The 18,098-nt window shown below is 37.7% G+C and overlaps 1 protein-coding gene across 5 annotated transcripts in view; it reads right to left on the bottom strand.

Annotated features, from left to right (window-relative positions):
- LOC131686919 (rho-related BTB domain-containing protein 1) overlaps positions 1–18,098 on the bottom strand; it is a 180,213-nt gene that overhangs the window by 124,651 nt on the left and 37,464 nt on the right. Inside the window, exon 2 of one of the 5 annotated variants that reach the window (XM_058970947.1) lies at positions 9,421–9,475. The exons of the other annotated variants lie outside the window; for them this stretch is intronic. The gene's annotated coding sequence lies outside the window, so the exon portion shown is untranslated. The remainder of the gene's footprint in view (positions 1–9,420; positions 9,476–18,098) is intronic. 5 annotated transcript variants of the gene reach the window in all.

Raw genomic sequence — 18,098 nt, 5'->3', positions numbered from 1 at the left:
TGCATACAGTAATTTTTAACAAGGATCATCTTTTTCTACTACGTTGATAACTAATCTGAATGTTACAAATCTTGCTGTATCGTATGATCAGTTTTTGTTAGGAGCATATCTCATATGTTTTACGAGTAGAGAAGGCACAAACAAAACAAGTTGAACCCGTTAGTAATTGCAAATTTTGAGAGGCTTGTTGAGCTCAATTATCAAACTCGATTTATGTCCTTGTGCTTCGATTGCATGGCACAAAATATCAATCCTTCTTCATATTATCCCAACCGTGTCAATCTTATTCATGCTTCTGATTCAACTTAAGGGGGTCTTCTACTCGCGAGGCCTAAAACTGAGCACTTTTTTGGGAATAAATTGTAAAGCATCTACTCAATGGATTTTGAAACGCTTTTTTATATTTTGAAGACCATGTTTTGACTTTTCAATTTTACTTTTGAAGATGAAAAGAAAAATGTGTCGCGACCTTGAAACTTCATTGATGACATTGATGTTGAAACTGCATAGGTCCCGCTAGGTTGTGGCAAATTGGGTAATCTGTAATCAGTAATCATGTTTAGACTATGTTTGAACGAGGCTATGTTTAGACGAGAGGGATTTCTTTTATTTTATAATTTGTAGAAGTTATGTAACGATTTATGAAAATTTCCAATATTTACGTTATTTTTTACCTATTAGGGGCCATAAAAATGGAACAAATTGACATTTTGCAAATCCCTCTCGACCAAACATAGCGGTTTTCTGAACAATAGAAGAAATTTTTTTTGAAATCGGACGAGTATTTCTATGAAAAGTCTTACATGACTACTTAAAAAACACTACTTTCTGGAAAACGCGTTTAAAGATAAAGTACGGTGTATAACTCGATAGTAGTTACTTACAAGATAATCTACTATACCGTGTCCGAGTAGCACATCTTTCAGCTTCAGTCCTCAAGGTAATGTCCATGAACTCCATAGCTTGTAAGATCGATGCAAATCCTTGGTTGAAGATACTGACTACCAAATAAGTCAAAACATTGACCAGAATTTGTGTATGTGTTTTGGCGCTAAGCAACAGATTGCACTATTCAGATACTCATTGATGTTTTGGGTGTGAGTTCCTAAGCATCTTTCTAATAAATCATTAGATGATAGACTTTCGTAGATCCTGACATATTCAAAAGTTCCTTTTACTTCAGCCTGACGCCACTTATACCAACTGTCCTCGCCGGGTGAACACTTTGAGTGTTGGGTATTTTCGTTCCATAACGAGCAGTGTTCGAGGGAAGCCCAGATTGCATTTCGCATATGTTCTACAAATTTCTCCAAATCGCCAGCCCATAAAATTTTGTTACCTGGCCGATTGATTTGTCCGTCAACTTTCCCTTACATTTCCCACCGATACCTTTGCTTTCTTTCTTCAGTTTTCGTAATCTCCTTCCCATACGCTTCTCAACATGTCCGACGCATTCTTTCTTCCGTACGATAATCTCGTTCCCAAAAAAAACAAGAAACCATTCACAGACGTTCACATATACACAAACCGTCAAGAATGGACTTCCTTAAACGATGATTTTTTCCATAGACAAGCACCATCGTGGTTCGCCGCTCTTAGTATCTCTGAAACGGCCGGAGATGTGTACCTTTCGGTTCCCATAAACATGCCAAGGAATATGATTTTGACCAAATCCTTTCTGTGGCGTATTCGCAGATACATCTAGATTGAAATTAAACAAAGAAAAAACTCATGGTTTCAAAAAAATATTTTGAAACCATGAGTTACTACTCTCCCTCTTGAATAATTTAAAATTTTTCGACACATCCATGAAAGATGAAATTCGTGGAATCCCGGAACACATACGTCCGCAAGTGATCCCAAGCATATTTCATAATAAATTTCGAGAAGACGACTGCAACAAGATGTTTTACACCGACGGGTCAAGTCTCAACGGTTCCACTGGCTTCAGTATATTCAGTCAAAACCTTACCGCCTCTTTCAAACTCAATCATCCTGCTTTAGTTTACGTCGCAGAACTTGCTGCTATTCGGTATACCCTTGGGATTATTGATAGTTAACCCACCGATCATTACCACATCCTGCGTGCTTTGTCTGTAAGATCGTACCAGATAACCTTTTTTGTGTTTCTTCGCAATGATCCATCCCAGGCAATGAAGAAGCGCACTCTTTAGCTAAGGCGATGCTTTACAAGGTGTCATCAATGAAAGACCAATCTGATTCAATGAATTTTTCAACATATCTCATCGTAAGACGCTAGAAAGATGGTAGACATCTTGGAGCAAAGGAAAGTTAGAAGGATGGCTACATTCTATTATCGCCAAGGGATCAACGAAACCTTGGCTCAGAGGAATGGATGTGGATCGGGATTTCGTTCGTGTGATGTTTCGGCTCATGTCCAACCACTACACGCTAGACGCTCATCTCTGACGTATTGGGCTCGCAAATAGCGGTATCTGTGCTTGTGGCAACGGTATCACAATATCGAACACATAGTCTGGGCATGCGCCGAGTACTGTTCTGCCAGATATCAACTATAGGTTACCCTTCGGGCCCGAGGAAGATCACCCAATGTCTCGGTTGAAGATTTACTGCCTACCACGATCTCCTCTCCTTAAAATCCTACAGGCTAATCTTTTGTTTTCTGTTGACAGGGGTCGAGCTTGGGCAGCATAACTATGAATCGCTCAAGTCCACCAACATGCCTCCTGGTAAAAACAGATTTGTCCCTCTTTACCATGAGAACGGACACTATCATATTACATAATCTCGTTGAAAATGCCCTACTGTACTTGCTTCTCATAAAAATAGATCCAATTAATGTCTCCGAATCCTTACAAAATTCAATCACGCCCTCCAGTTATTCCTAGTTTAAAGATGGCTATAAAAATTGCCTCTCTTAGTTAACCATTATTTGCTCCAATAATCTCCCTGCTAAAAATGACAAATCGTATTACTATACTAGGTTTATTTCATCTCAATTAACAATTTAACACAAATTATTATATTCTATTAATTTTATAACTTCTTTAATATCGCTAAATTTTTCATTTGAATTATTTAATTAATTTTACTTTGTGTATCTTTCTCTTCTTTTTCTCATGTTACCAATTCTATTATTTTGCTTTAACAATTTTCTTGATTTCATCAATTTTATTTGTTTTATTTATTTAATTTATTGCATTTATTTCATTTATTTTATTCATTTCATTTAATTCATTTATTCCACTATGGTATATATCATGCTATATATGCTATATTTCACACTAAGGAGAAAAATTGGGTAAACACCCAAATTTCTCACAAGGACGAACATTTTTGGTAAAACCAGTCTTTGCACTTGAAGGGCACAAATTCCTACTTTCGTTTCGACTTCGTCTCATCAGAAACCGACACTAACTTTTTGTCGAAATAGATTAGCGGCGGCTTGACGCAAATCCCTGAAACTAAAACACACTTTGTGTTTCAATCGAACGACTGGTCAAACGTGATGTCCCGTCCGAGCCGAAGTTCTGTTCATGCCGATAAGACACAGTGAAGCCGAAACTTGTCTTGGCATAGCAGGCCTATGCGAAAACCAGGAAATAAGCCAGGATTCGTTCGCACTCTCTCATTCTGCTACCATTGGCAGAAGGCTGATAGCACCCAGTCCTCGCCGGTCTAACCAAATGTCATCAATAGACTTAGACTCGCGTGAAGGCATGAGATAGGAGACTTCTGAGATGTTGTTATGTCACCATTTGACGACCGAAATGTCTCATCTCACTGTTAGGTGGATCAAGTCGGTTTTTGGATTAATACCATAATGAAAAAATTGAGTTATTCACTCAATTTTTTGGATTTTTTTTCCTGGTATTATGCAACGATAAAATAAACTTTTAGGACCACTGAATGAGTATTAAATTTTTAAGAGCAATTTATACGTTGCTGTATCAGGTAATTCTAGGTTTTCATTTTTGAAATAACAGTATCTATGTTCACTTCAAATACATTTTGCTTTTTCAATTTGGCCTAATTTAAGCAAACTCTTTTTCTTTTTGAAAGGAATTTAAAGAACTTTGTTTATCATTTTAAAATGTTCGGAAAAGTTGATTGAAGCCGCGATTTTTTTACAAATATATCATAGGTGGTTTGATAACAAATTCTTTTTTCACAGATGTATTCCGTACAATCAGGTAAAACAGTTCGGAACACATACTATACATTCTATGGGAAATTATGGGCTCGTTTTGTCCCTTTTTGCTCCAAAAGAATTAAAAACAACATTTTTAAATGTTTGCTTATATTGAGAACAATGGTGTTTGCCGCAAAATTATTATATTATTAAACATCTTTTTAACTGTTTAACTTCATTTCGCGTGCTAGTGTCAATCCGGCGCTAGCTTACCCTTGTCACTAAGTTGGTGTCGGATTCTGATGAGATGAAGTCGAAACGCATATTCCATAACTAACTAGTTCTTTCATAATCGGAACCCTCCCGAACATAAAAGTAACAGAGTCGGTAAACCAAAGGCAACTTTAAAGGGCAAACACGAAATTATTGCGACACCGAAAATGTCATGCCAATTTTCTTATAATGTTTAAAATCAAACCATAATTTTAGGGTAGTTTTATACATATATTTACTTTAAAAATCAAAAGAAAAGTTAATCGATGGAGCCTTGAGTGTAAAATTGAACGCATTTTCGCTTAATGCCCTCTATCAAAGTCTTTACAGTGTCATCCGGTACCAGTTTCTCAGTTTTTTTTCCATTTGCTTAACATGTCCTTCTCGACTTTGACTGTCTTCTTGCTCTTCCGAAGTTCCCGCTTCATCATTGCCCAGTACTGCTCCACCGGGCGCAGCTCCGGACAGTTTGGCGGATTCATGTCCTTTGGAACAAAATGGACAGAATTGGCCTCATACCACTCCAGGACACTTTTAGAATAGTGACATGATGCCAAATCTGGCCAAAATAGCGGAGCATCGTCGTGCTTCTGCAAGAACGGCAAAAGGCGCTTCTCGAGGCACTTAGATTTGTAGATCTCGCCATTTACTGTGGCCTTTGTCACGAAAGGCTCACTCCTCAGTCCGCAAGAGCAGATGGCCTGCCAAATGAGATATTTGGAGGCGAACTTCGACATTTTCTTCTTCTTAAATGTGTCGTCCACATAGAACTTGCTCTTGCCGGTGAAAAACTCCAACCTCGGAATTTGCTTAAAATCGGCTTTTATATACGTTTCGTCGTCCATCACACAGCAGCCATATTTTGTCAGCATCTTCTCGTAGAGCTTCCGTGCCCGAGTTTTAGCCGTCGATTGTTGCCGCTCATCGCGGTTTGGGAAGTTCTGTACCTTGTATGTATGTAGTCCAGCTCTCTTCTTTGCATTCTGGACGTAGCTCTGCGACATGCCGATCTTTTTAGCCAAATCACGGCTTGAGACGTTGGGATTTGCTTTAATCATCCGCTTCACCTTTCCCTCCGTCATTTTGTTCTCCTGTCCCGGTTTTCTTCCAGCTCCTTTACCGTGGTCCTGAAACCGCTTCAACACTCTGGAGACGGTTGAATGGTGTATGTTCAACATTTTTCCCAACTACCGGTGCGACAGGTCAGGAAATTCCAGGTGTTTGGAAAGTATTTGTTCTCTCGACTCGCGTTGGTTCACCTCAATTTTCGTTGAATCGAAAAACACGACATCGAGTTTGACAGCATGTAAACAATACACATCAATGAGAAAGTGTGTAAAATTTGGTTGATTTTTGCCCAATGGTAAAAAAGTTATGCCCTGTTGAATGTGTCGCAATGATTTCGTGTTCGCCCTTTATGACTTTCTGTCGAGTTCATTACCTTAAAACGCGTCTTTCCACAACTGTTTAAATGTTGTCCTCTTATTTCAAATGGTTCGGTCTCCAACTGAATTGATTTTTGGACTAAAACAGTAGATATAACAGACTTCAAAACGAGCTTTGCAATTGCCAATCATTATCATCGAAATGTCTTGACGCACAAGCAAAAACACCAACAGCAGTATCTAACACAATGAGAGGAAAGTCAGAACTATAACGTAGCTCCATGTCCGACTGCTGTCAGTATACAAATACCTACTGAAAGATGACTATTTACGTTTACTAGCATTCCCTTTTGATCGCTTGTTTGTGGCGATGCTAGAGGAACAATAAAATCCCCAATGAATGTTTATTTACCCATGTGGATCGGCTCACTATATCTCCTGCACTGTTCAAAGGTTTTTTTATGTGGATTGGATTGGATATACTTACAGCAGTCAGTGGCGATGGACGGCACGGAATGTTTACATCCCTACTCTTTCCCTATATCTTCATTTAATTCAATAACATTTAATAGCACTACGAGATATGCACAAGTCGTGAGTGCGGGTCGGAGTGCATCAAGCCAGATGCGGTCGTAAATTTACTTTCAGGATTTAGGTACGATGTACTGCAGGTCATGCACCGGTAATAGTGCTATTCCGGTCTGGGACACGTTGAAGCTGGTCAACTAATTCGAGTCATAGTTGTGTTTAGATGTACAGCCGCAAGCACTAGTGAAGACTATAATTTGCATATTTCATATAGGAATGTTATCATTTATGTTCATCGATAATGAACAAAATTAATTTCACATCTAGTTTCCCAAATGTTGTTACTTATAATAACATTTCCGGGAACAGCACATATCAACCAAAACAAGTATAATCAAACTTATCAGATAATATTCGATCACGAACCTATACAGCGGGGTAACTTATTACTAAGCAGCCGGCGTATTTTATTCATGTCCCATATTATTTATTCAATTAGCTTCGCAGTACCCATTCCCCCGATTGCTCGGTTACGACAAACTGCTTGAATAATGCAGTATATTTCTATATCAAACACAGCAGGGTCTGTTTATTAGTAACACTGTTACTAAGTTCCTCTAGTTGTGCTTGCATCGGCTAGTTTAGTTGGAATAATCAAACGAGCATTTTTGAAATCATGGGACAAATATAGAATAGGAAATATATAGATTTTAAGGTTTAAGAGCGAAAGGGCGAAAATCGAAAACGATAAAAGCAGTTTTTTTCTAGTTAATCAGCAGTACTGTAACAACACTCTACAAAAGCAGATAAATTTTTATGAACAAACGGTGTGGAAAAAACTGCTTCTTTCGTTTTCGTTTTTTGCGCATTCTTTATGCAATCTTAAGTTTTATATTTATGAATATACAATGATTTTCGCTTATTCTATTTTTGTTAAAAAAAAAAACAATTTATTATCCAACAACACCTTCCGAACAATCATGTTGACCGAATTTTCAAGTTAAGATTTCTATTCTATTCTAACCCTTACACAGTATTGAAAAGCATTCTGGAAAACACTACAGTTATTCTATAGTGTTATTCTTGTTAATATTATTAGCATATTTTCATATGTCGCAAATATTAAAACGGCCAGGCCTACTGTGCAGAGTTGGGTTTAAAGATGTTTCAAAATTAAACGGCAATCAAATTATTCAATTAATGAACAATTTTATTAACGAATCATTTCGAATCTTAATGGAGGAAGGTACGAGGACAACCGTACCAACTGTTTCCTTTCAAAGGGGATATGATAAATCGTTGGAGCGACTTCGCTAAGAAGGTTAATTCCACTCCTTTGGTCCTTTGGTATGGGACATAGGTATTTACATCTTGCCCTGGCTGAAAAGCCTAGGATAAAGCGCCTTTGCTCGCTCATTACACTTTTATCTTAATATTCACGATAAACATATGATTAGGTTTATGATTAGGGCTCAACTGTTAAAACTCACTTCAGGGGACAATTCCGGACGAACCGCCAATCGCCCAACACAATCGTTGACAGCAATCAAAAGAGAAAAGTTTTCGCTGTCGTTGACTACTTTGCACCGTGCCTGGGTACTGGCGGATCCTTCAAAACTTCCCCCGAAAGTGAATTCCGACATCCAGCTCCTAAGCACTAATCAGATATTTGTGAAGAATTGAGCTATTAAACTATTATTTTATATTATTAATAAAACAAGAAAAAACTAATAAAACGAAAAGAACACTAGACAAATGAAAATAAACCCTACTTAGGTCGCATAACTGAGAAGCTCTAGCAAAGTCTCTCCTAGAGCTTCATGCGGTCCAAATGCATACAATGACGCGACTACCGGAGGACCAAAAGTACCATTCAACGATTTAATTAAAATTTAAACGATCTCACCGGTATGTCCGTCCAGTCGTGCTGAAATACTCTGTTGCTGAACACATCAATCTGCAGACTTCGCGCCACTTCCTAACCATCCGTGGCAGCTCACTCAGCTTATATTGTATCAGTGGCGTTGCTTGACTTAATCCGCTCTTCACTTCTGGTGGTACTTCAATGGCAGGACATGTAAAACTTTCGGCTGAATCCGGATTCTGCTGCCGTCTACACCACTCCCGGCGAATTCAGTGCATCCAGTCTATCAACCGGATTGGTTCCTTTCTTCACCACACACTCCAACCGATCCATTTTTCAGAAATCACGACAAATGCTTCCACACTGACACTTGTATAACATTAAATATCCGACCTCTTAACGTATTTATTCCTGTTCGCAGAGCAAAAATGTGACGCGAGCGAAGTGATTTTCAAGTTAAGATTTTTCGAAAATCTAAATCTCAAAGGAGGGCGTCACTTTGGTATTAGGCAAGGCATGGAATCGATCTAATGTAAGCTGATATTGTGTTCTGAAACGTATTGATGATTACAATAATGGTGGAATGCTTCATTTTGTGTTAATTTTTATTTTATATCTAATTTTGAAAGTAACCAAAATGAAGTTCATATCAATTCTAGAGAAAATTTTCAATAGGAAGTAAGTAACAATGAGAGATTCTCTTTGAGGTCTTTCTCTTCTGTTCATTACTTGGCCATTTCAACATTTACTACTCTGCTCTTTGCATAATATTGTAGTAAAAACCGTCGGCTTCCGATATGTATAGGAAAATTAGTACAAAGTGTTGTAATGACGTCGTAATAAACGAAAGAGAAAGTAAACAAAGAGAGGCTCTCAATGTTACTTACGTCCTATTGAAAATTTTCTCTAGAATTATATCAAACGTGATCGGTGCATATCGTGCGCTGCTCGCAGCCTTCAGGTGTTTGAGTGTGCTACTAATAACTGTAAATCAAGTTTTAGTATCCTATTTTGATGGACTTTACATTGTTTTGGGGATTTAGGAAAATTAACTGTGATTTACGAATTTCAAACCGGTTTTAAACGCAGGCATACGTGCCGTGTAAAAACCGCTTAATATTGTTGTTTCCTTTCGCTTAACAATGAACAAAAAGCTATGATAATATGAATAAATAAACCGCGAAAGTGTAGTGATTAAGTTCCAAACGACAAACGTTTATAACATCTTAATGCTATACAATATAATACTGCTATACCTTTCTAATGGGTTTAATGTATGATTCGCCCCATTCGGTACGTTTGATAATTTACCTGAAAATGGAAAAAAGAAATAAAATTAGTTAACAGGAAAATATTGATTTATTCACATTTAGTTCAATTTTATTATTCTATTCGGTACCTATTGAAATACCATTGTGTACATAAGAACAGAATTATTTTCAATTATAACCGTTAGATTGATGAATGTATTGAATCGAAGTAGAAGATTACGGTTAATTGGTCGGCGTTGAATCAGACCGGACTAAAAATCTCAAAAACTGAGATGATGACAGTACAGGATAGCGAATGTCTTCAACTACATTCGACTTTTACCAGATTTGAAATATGTTATAATAAGCAAGAATTGGGGCAAGAATTCATTTCAAATGAAAAAATAAAGGTTGCTCCGATTCAAACTTTAACCCTTTATAAGGCAGTTGCAACTATATTGCCACCTTTTCGTATTGTTCATAACGCAGGAATATGAAGTGAGAAATGTTCCAATCTTCTGAAACCTACTTGTTAGGAGTCTGGCCACTTTTCTTATTGAGATTCAGTGAAAAGTGTCAGATTGGTGAAGTTTTTTGGAAAAAAAAATCGACGATTTCCTTTTGGACAACAAAATTAGCTCGATTTTGAAAAAAATCTCTAGACCCTATAGGTTGGTAATGCAAATTTGTAAAAACAACTATTTTTGATCCGAAAAATTGGTTTATCAGTGGTAAAAATTGCAAAGAAAAAAATAAAATCAATAAATGAACGTCTGTAATCTGTGGTCTTATTTTACAACTTATCCTGAGAATCCAGGGGTTATTTACTGTTAATCAGGTAAAAACCAGTAACCCACCTTAACTTCTTTCTGAATTTCTGATACAGCTCGATATGTCTTTATATTTGCACCAATCTCGTTGGAAATACATCAAACATTACAAAGACTGAAGTTTTCTAACGGGCGGTAGCAGTATATTTTCAAAACAGGTTTATTACGAAATAAATGTCAATATATTCTAAACTGAGTGAGAGAACCGTGTTTCTATTAATATAACATTTAATTATAGCCCCAAACTCTGGGCCTTATAAAGTGTTAAACTCGTTTTTCTCGAAATCATTGCATTGTCACTTAGTCGGGTCTGACATAGCACCGACCAGAAAGAACCATCATTTGTGCGATTGCTTTTAAGTAAGAATTATCATATAATTTTTTATTGATTTCAACTTTATTATAAATATGTAACAATTAGTTTCCATATTGTAAAACACTACCAGCTGATTTAAAACTGACGAAGATGTATGTATGATGGGCAGATGCAAAACAACGGAACCACGTTACGTGATATTTGTTCACTGTTTCGCAAACACCCACGCTCCAACCAGCCGGTTGCTCACAAATGCTTACACTTGTATAGTTTCACCCACTTTATGATGCATGTCTGAATTGATCGACCTAACCACCATACGGGGTTCTTTGAGTATACGGGACATTACACAGGAGCTTTTTGTCCCTTTTCTTTTCCTTTGATAATGCCAAGTGAAATGTCAAAATTTGGTATTTCTATGATAATGACTTCATTAACTATCATAGATATTTATGGTTGATGAGCTAACTGGGAAGAGCTTACTTATTCTGGGAGCATGGAGTATTTATCAACCTGGAGAATAAGATAACCTGTGAAAGCCTCGAGGCTACTTAGCAGCTCATAAAAAGAAAGTAGTTAGGACAATACATGTGTATTAAGGTTCAACTAAGAAAATCATAAAAAGCAAGCTTTGAAAATGAAAAAACAACTTTTTTTAAAACTGTTGGTAAAATCTTCAACGAAATCGATCAATAGTATTCTAACAATGCGAGAAAAAAAACTCCTTTTTCATTTACAAAAATTGCCGCTTTTTAATGTTTTCTTGTTAATATATGTGTATGGTTTGACTGTTTTCTATTTATGGGTTGCTAAGTAGTCGCTATTATATTAAGCCTCTACTTGCCGGTGAGTATTTCCAACCGCCTAGCTTCCTTTGTTAACAACTTGGAGTTTGTTAGTATTTTTAATGATAGACACATGCTTTCAGATCCCATTTGACAACGCGCATTATACGAAGAAAATTACTCAATTTCTATTCACTTGACAATGTGCTAAAAAGGAAGTAAAAGTGATGATCAGTTTAAGGCTCAAGTTACCTATTTTGAGCATGTTTTAGAATTGAACGCTTGGTAGTGTGTGTAGGAAAAATTGTGATCAGCTTTGCCACCGGATTATTCATTTAAACCTTTTCAAAACTCTAAAAGAAGCATATCAGTCGATTTATTAAATCATCACGATTCAAATCATGCAAAAAAGCTGGTAAAAAAACCATCGGCTTGGCTGAATGGTGCTTTTGAAAAAGTGGCTGTGGTTTTTTCACTACGCAGTTGTGTTGCGTGCCCCGGGACAGCGTGGTGGTGTGACGAAAAATCACCACCACTTTGTAAAAAGCACCATTCCGCCCAGTCAATCGTTTTCCACCAACTATTTTGCTTGATTTGATTCGTGATAATCTAATTAATCGACTGATGTTCTTCTTTAAGAGTTTGATAAATGCTTTATATGGATAAACTATGAACATAATTATGTTAGTTCCATCTGACTTTTATTGAGGTTTACAAATTTATGAAATACAAAAAAGGACTTAATAATTAGAAACATCACCACTCAATCATCTTGTAACCAGGCAGTGCCTATCCGTACAGCAGCCATCAATTAGTATCAATAATTACATACTCGAAATAGCAACGATACTTTACTACCGTTCAATTATTTACATGGCAGTATCACCATTGAGTCTCGCTTTTGCAAGCAGGCTACTGTACGTTGTTTAGATCAAACACTCAATGAGCTAGTCTATTCTTACACGACGCTTCCGAGCAACAATGCACTGCTCTTGTGTCAATCCAAATAGTAATTTGCTCTGCTGTGACTATATCATTTTCTGTAGACCAATCGTTCAGATCAATAGGAAACAAGTGGCAACGTGACCACGTGACTACTAGGAAGCAGAACTAGCAATAACCAATGCTGTCTTTCCATTTTTCTCGGTTACAGACTTTTAACGTTTTGATGCAACATGTGTATGAATTATTTTGGATCATTTTCGAAAATATGGGAATTTAGGGTGACCTCAACTCGACATTTTCGGCAGTAGTTTCGCGCGGAACCATCTACAATCGATTCATAACAGATGTTTGTTCAGGACAAAATATTTTTCTCTGCATTCACGACATACTTGGCAGAACTCCTGGATTCTTTTGCGCTTCTCGTAAATTTTCGATCTCAGACATCTTAAGTTTGTAATTCTCTTGTGGCTAAAATCTACTAAGAAAGTTTTGATAAAAAACTTTCTCAGTACATTTTGGCCGATTTTTTCTCATTAGTTAGTTTAGGGTGGTACTTGTGGTTAGGGTGTTCAAAGTATCAACTTTTTGGATGTGCCAAATTAAGCTACCTAATGTTCTACAAAGTAATGAAACAATTAAATTGAAACAACTTTGATGAATAAATGATATGGCTATCTCTAACGGATTATGTGCAATGATTTTTGAAAAATTCGAGTGGGGTGGCTCTTGAAAAATCACGCTATTGCAGTGGCAATGTTTGATAGATTTGGTCTTGGTATTAATATACTCAGTTGGATGCAATCGTATCTCAGTAATCGTCATCTAACAGTCAAGATAGGTGATTGTGCATCCGAAGAGTTCTTCGCTTCATCTGGTATTCCACAAAGCAGCCATCTAGGACCATTGATTGTATTTCAACGACGTCAATTTTTGTTTACAAGGACCACGGTTGTCATTCGCTGCCGATCTCAAGTTATACCACATAATCCGGAATTTTAATGACACAACTTTCTTTCAACGCCAACTGGTAACCTTTGCGGAATGGTGCGAAATCAACCGAATGACCCCAAGTCCCAAGAAATGCGTCATTACGTTCTCGAAGAAAAAAAAACAATTCAATTCGAATACTGTCTAGCAGAATCAACGATCGACAAAGCGAATTGTGTCAAAGATCTGGGAGTTTTTCTCGATTAACAACTGACGTTTAGGCAGCGTATCAGCTATTTTGTCGCAAAGACATCACGCTGTTTGGGACTCGTAATGAAAATAATCTTTTCAGATATTTACTGTTTGAAATCTCTTAACTACTCACTCGTTCGATCAACTTTGGAATATTGTTCAGTTGTGTGGAACCCTCATTATATCAACGGTGTCCATCAAATTGAGACAGTACAGCGCAGATTTGTTCGGTTCACCCTTCGTCGATTACCTTGGAACAACTCTCACCAGCTGCCAAGTTACAAAAGTAGTGGTTTGCTTATTGGACTCGATACATTGTAAGTGCGGCGGAATCTTTTACGTATTATGACGATTTGGGATATTTTGCACGATCAAATTGGCGGCCCCGAACTTCTCAGTGTGATAAATACGAACGTTCGCTTTCGTTCCTTCGTAATTATATTCCTCCGATTACCATTTCGCCGGACTAACTAAAGGGTGAACCACATCGAACTGGCATATTTATTTCATTCAACTTCAATTTCATAACCGTACGCTCGTACCTTACGCTGCACTCCACTCATTAGGTTCCGTACATCTGGCTGCAGCTTCTTCTGTACGGAAACCCAGTTTTTCTTCATGTCTTCTCCAGATTTCAGATTTGACCTCCTTGGATACTTCCGTAGTGCCTGCTTCATAATTGCCCAGTATTTTTCGATGGGCCTTAGTTCCGGTGCGTTAGACAGGGGGGGGGAGTGTTCATGTCCTTGGGTATTGGCTTCGTACCACTCCAGGACAACATTTGAATAGTGGCACGGAACTACTAGGGCCCTCATGTTGCTTCAGGAATATGCTGACGCTTCTGTAGACACGCTTTGAGGTAGATCTACCCCGTTCACAGTCCCGGTAGTCACGAGTGGTGCACTCCGTTTGCCACATGAGCAGATCGCTTGCCAAATAATGTATGTATTGGCAAACTTTGAAAGTTCCTGCCTCCTTAGTTCCTCTGGAACATCAAACTTGTACTGGGCGGTAAAAAACAGTAGCCCCGGAAGCTGACGGAAATCTGCCTTGACGTAAGTCTCATCATCCATGATGAGACAATGAGGCTTCGCCAGCATCTGGGTGTAGTTTCCGGGCCCGAGACTTTCCCGGTCCTTGGTTCTCTGAACGAGCGACTTGGACAGATTCACCCTTTTGGCCACATCCCTGACCGAAGTATTAGTGTTCCTCTTAATAACGTTTAATCACATGACTCACCATTGCCTGCACGATTCCGAGTTGTTTTTCGATGTCCCGATGAGAGTTGAGAATTTTCCAGGTGATTGCGCAAAATCAATTCACGACATTGTTTTTCGGGTGACACCACTTTTTCTAATTTTCGAAAAACTAACAGCGATATAAATACAGTGTAAACAATACACTCTAAACTACTTCTATCCAAATTTTCAAGAGAGAATACTAAAAAAATGTACACTTGAACCGGGTCTTTAAATTTTGGAATTTCCAATCAAATATGACCTTTCAGTTAAGCAAACTTTTCGAATAAGCTGCCAAAAATTTATCATTTTAGACTAAACTTATTTTTGGTGTATTGGGTGTTAAATAAGCTAAACTGTCTATTCAATGTGTTAAGCAACCAGAGAAGACTCAAAAGACCCCATATCATCCCAATACTCGATTAGAACGTCATAACAGAAGGATATCAAATTTATATCTCATGGTGATATTTATTACTCACTGTGTTATCTTTAAGATATCTAAATCCGCAAGGCAAGCAAACTTATATCAAAATATCTTCTGGTGATATCATTGGATTATTAATATGAAATTAACGTACGCATATAACGATGATGTTATGGCCGCAAGGTTCTGCTGTATCGATTTTGTTGGCTATTTTCGGCAAATTTGGGACTAAAAGAAACGAAAGCAATGAAATTGAAAGACGGATAGGTATTCTAGAGCGAATCAGTTATAAACTTAGAACGGAAAACTAGGACTAGGCAGGCTCGTATGGACATGATCAAAAGGAAACGTGAAGAGTCTTTTCGATCATGTCCATAGGAGTTGGGCGTTGCACCCAAGTCTACCGCATGGTCATTGATAGAACATAACTCATCATCATGTTTTACCGCCAGCGTTGACTCTTCACATGTGTCGTATGATTTCAATGTTGAGGTCTTCATTTATAAAAAGTCTTGGAATCGTAAAGTTATCAAAGGGCTTTTCTAAAGATTATTATTTTCCTATAAAAGTTATTTCGAAGAAGATGCACGAAGTATCAAGCACTTCAGATGAAATAAAGAAACGCGATTTGAAATAAAAAAACCTGTTTTAATCCACCTAGCGGTGCAATTGTGCCTTTCTCAATCATGAACACGAGAATGTTTGTATTGTTTATATTCATTAAAAACTTTCAAATGCAAATATTACATTTTATTATTATACATGACATGACAAATATACAAGAAAAGAAATCATTATTCGAGTTCTAAAATTTTGTAAAAGAAAGAAAGAGCCACGGTAATATTGAACTGAAAAAACCTATTTTAATCCACCTAGCGGTGCAATTGTGCCTTTCTCAATCATGAATCACGAGAATGTGTGCGTTGTTTATATTCATTAAAAACTTTTAAATGCATATATTACATTTTATTATTATACATCACATGACAACTATATACAGGAAAATAAATCATTATTCGAGTTCTAAAATTTTGAAAAAGAAAAAACAGCCATGGTAATATTGAGCTGAAAAAAGGTGCGAAATCGGCAAAGTCCCAAAAAGTCGATCTTTACAAAAAAAATTTTCGAGATAACATAAAATCTCGACGTTTCATGCATTTTTAAGATGTTTGGCATCAAAAATACGAATTCGATTTCTGAAATTTCATGGGGTCCCCCCTTTGAGAAAAAATTTGAGTTCCGGCTTATATGGGAATTTCATATGTGACCGGACGATTTAGTCTATATTTCCGGACCCATATAAGCGATCCGTACGAAATTTTATAGACATCTGTGGGGATATTATAGCTATCATTTGGGACTAAGTTTGTGAAAATCGGCCAAACCATTTCCGGGAAACTGATGTGAGTTCGTAAATTTTGAAAGGTGGCCGCTTTTCCCGGGCACTTCCGGAACCATCTATGGTGGTCAATGTAGTCAACGAAAGTTTGGTTGGCCGTCGGTGACCGAGAACAGCAAATTTAAGTTGTTTGAGAGACATTTTAGCGAAATTTTTACCTTTTTTGCTTTCATCGGAGTATCGGTTTGAATCACAATTTGCTATGTGATCGCACGCCCAGGCCTGTAACTCCGGAACCGGAAGTCGGATCGGGATGAAATTAAATAGCCATTTACGGGGACGCAATACCTTTCATTTGAGGCCAAGTTTAGTCGAATTGTTCTAGCCATCTCCGAGAAACCGATGTGACTGTTATTCTGAATTTAGATACTTCCGCCGGGGCTTCCGGAACCGATGATGGTGGCCAATGTGACCAAAGAGACTTTGAATGGCTGTTAATGACCTAGTACTACAAATCGAAGCAGTTGTGGTCACATTTTGGAAAAAATTTAACCATTATACATTCATTGCAGAATTTCTTAAAATCGACATTTTCTGCGTGATCGTACTCATCACCCTGTAATTCCGGAAGCGGAAGTCGGATCTATTAGAAATTCAATAGCAGCCTATGGGAACGTTGCACCTTTCATTTGGGACTAAGTTTGTAAAAATCGGTTCATCCATCTCTGAGAAAAGTGAGTGAGATTGTGTTCGCGTACACACACACAGACGCACATACACACACATACATACACACACATACATACACACACATACATACACACACAGACATTTGCCGAACTCAACGAACTGAATCGAATGGTATATGTCACTCGGCCCTCCGGGCCTCCGTTAAAAAGTCGGTTTTCAGAGCAATTGTAATACCTTTCTATTGAGAAAGGCAAAAAGGTGTGAAATCGGCAAAGTCCCAAAAAGTCGATTTTTATAAAAAAAAATTTTTTCGAGATAACATAAAATCTCGACGTTTCATGCATTTTAAAGATGTTTGGCATCAAAAATACGAATTCGATTTCTGAAATTTCATGGGGTCCCCCCTTTGAAAAAAAAATTGAGTTCCGGCTTATATGGGAATTTCATGTGTGACCGGACCATTCAGTCTATATTTCCGGAACCATACAAGCGATCCGTGCGAAATTTTATAGACATCTATGGGGATATTATAGCTATCATTTGGGACTAAGTTTGTGAAAATCGGCCCAACCATTTCCGGGACACTGATGTGAGTTCGTAAATTTTGAAAGATGGCCGCTTTTCCCGGGTACTTCCGGAACCGTCTATGGTGGTCAATGTAGTCAACGAAAATTTGGTTGGCCGTCGGTGACCTAGAACAGCAAATTTAAGTTGTTTGAAAGACATTTTAGCGAAATTTTTACCTTTTTTGCTTTCATCGGAGTATCGGTTTGAATCACAATTTGCTATGTGATCGCACGCCACAACCTGTAACTCCGGAACCGGAAGTCGGATCGGGATGAAATTGAATAGCCATTTACGGGGACGCAATACCTTTCATTTGAGGCCAAGTTTAGTCGAATTGGTCTAGCCATCTCCGAGAAGCCGATGTGAAT

Source organism: Topomyia yanbarensis, chromosome 3 (genome assembly GCF_030247195.1).
Source record: "Topomyia yanbarensis strain Yona2022 chromosome 3, ASM3024719v1, whole genome shotgun sequence".
In the NCBI taxonomy this organism is placed as follows: domain Eukaryota; kingdom Metazoa; phylum Arthropoda; class Insecta; order Diptera; family Culicidae; genus Topomyia; species Topomyia yanbarensis.
Note: the sequence above shows the minus strand (reverse complement) of the source record. Positions and strands in the feature narration are given on the sequence as shown.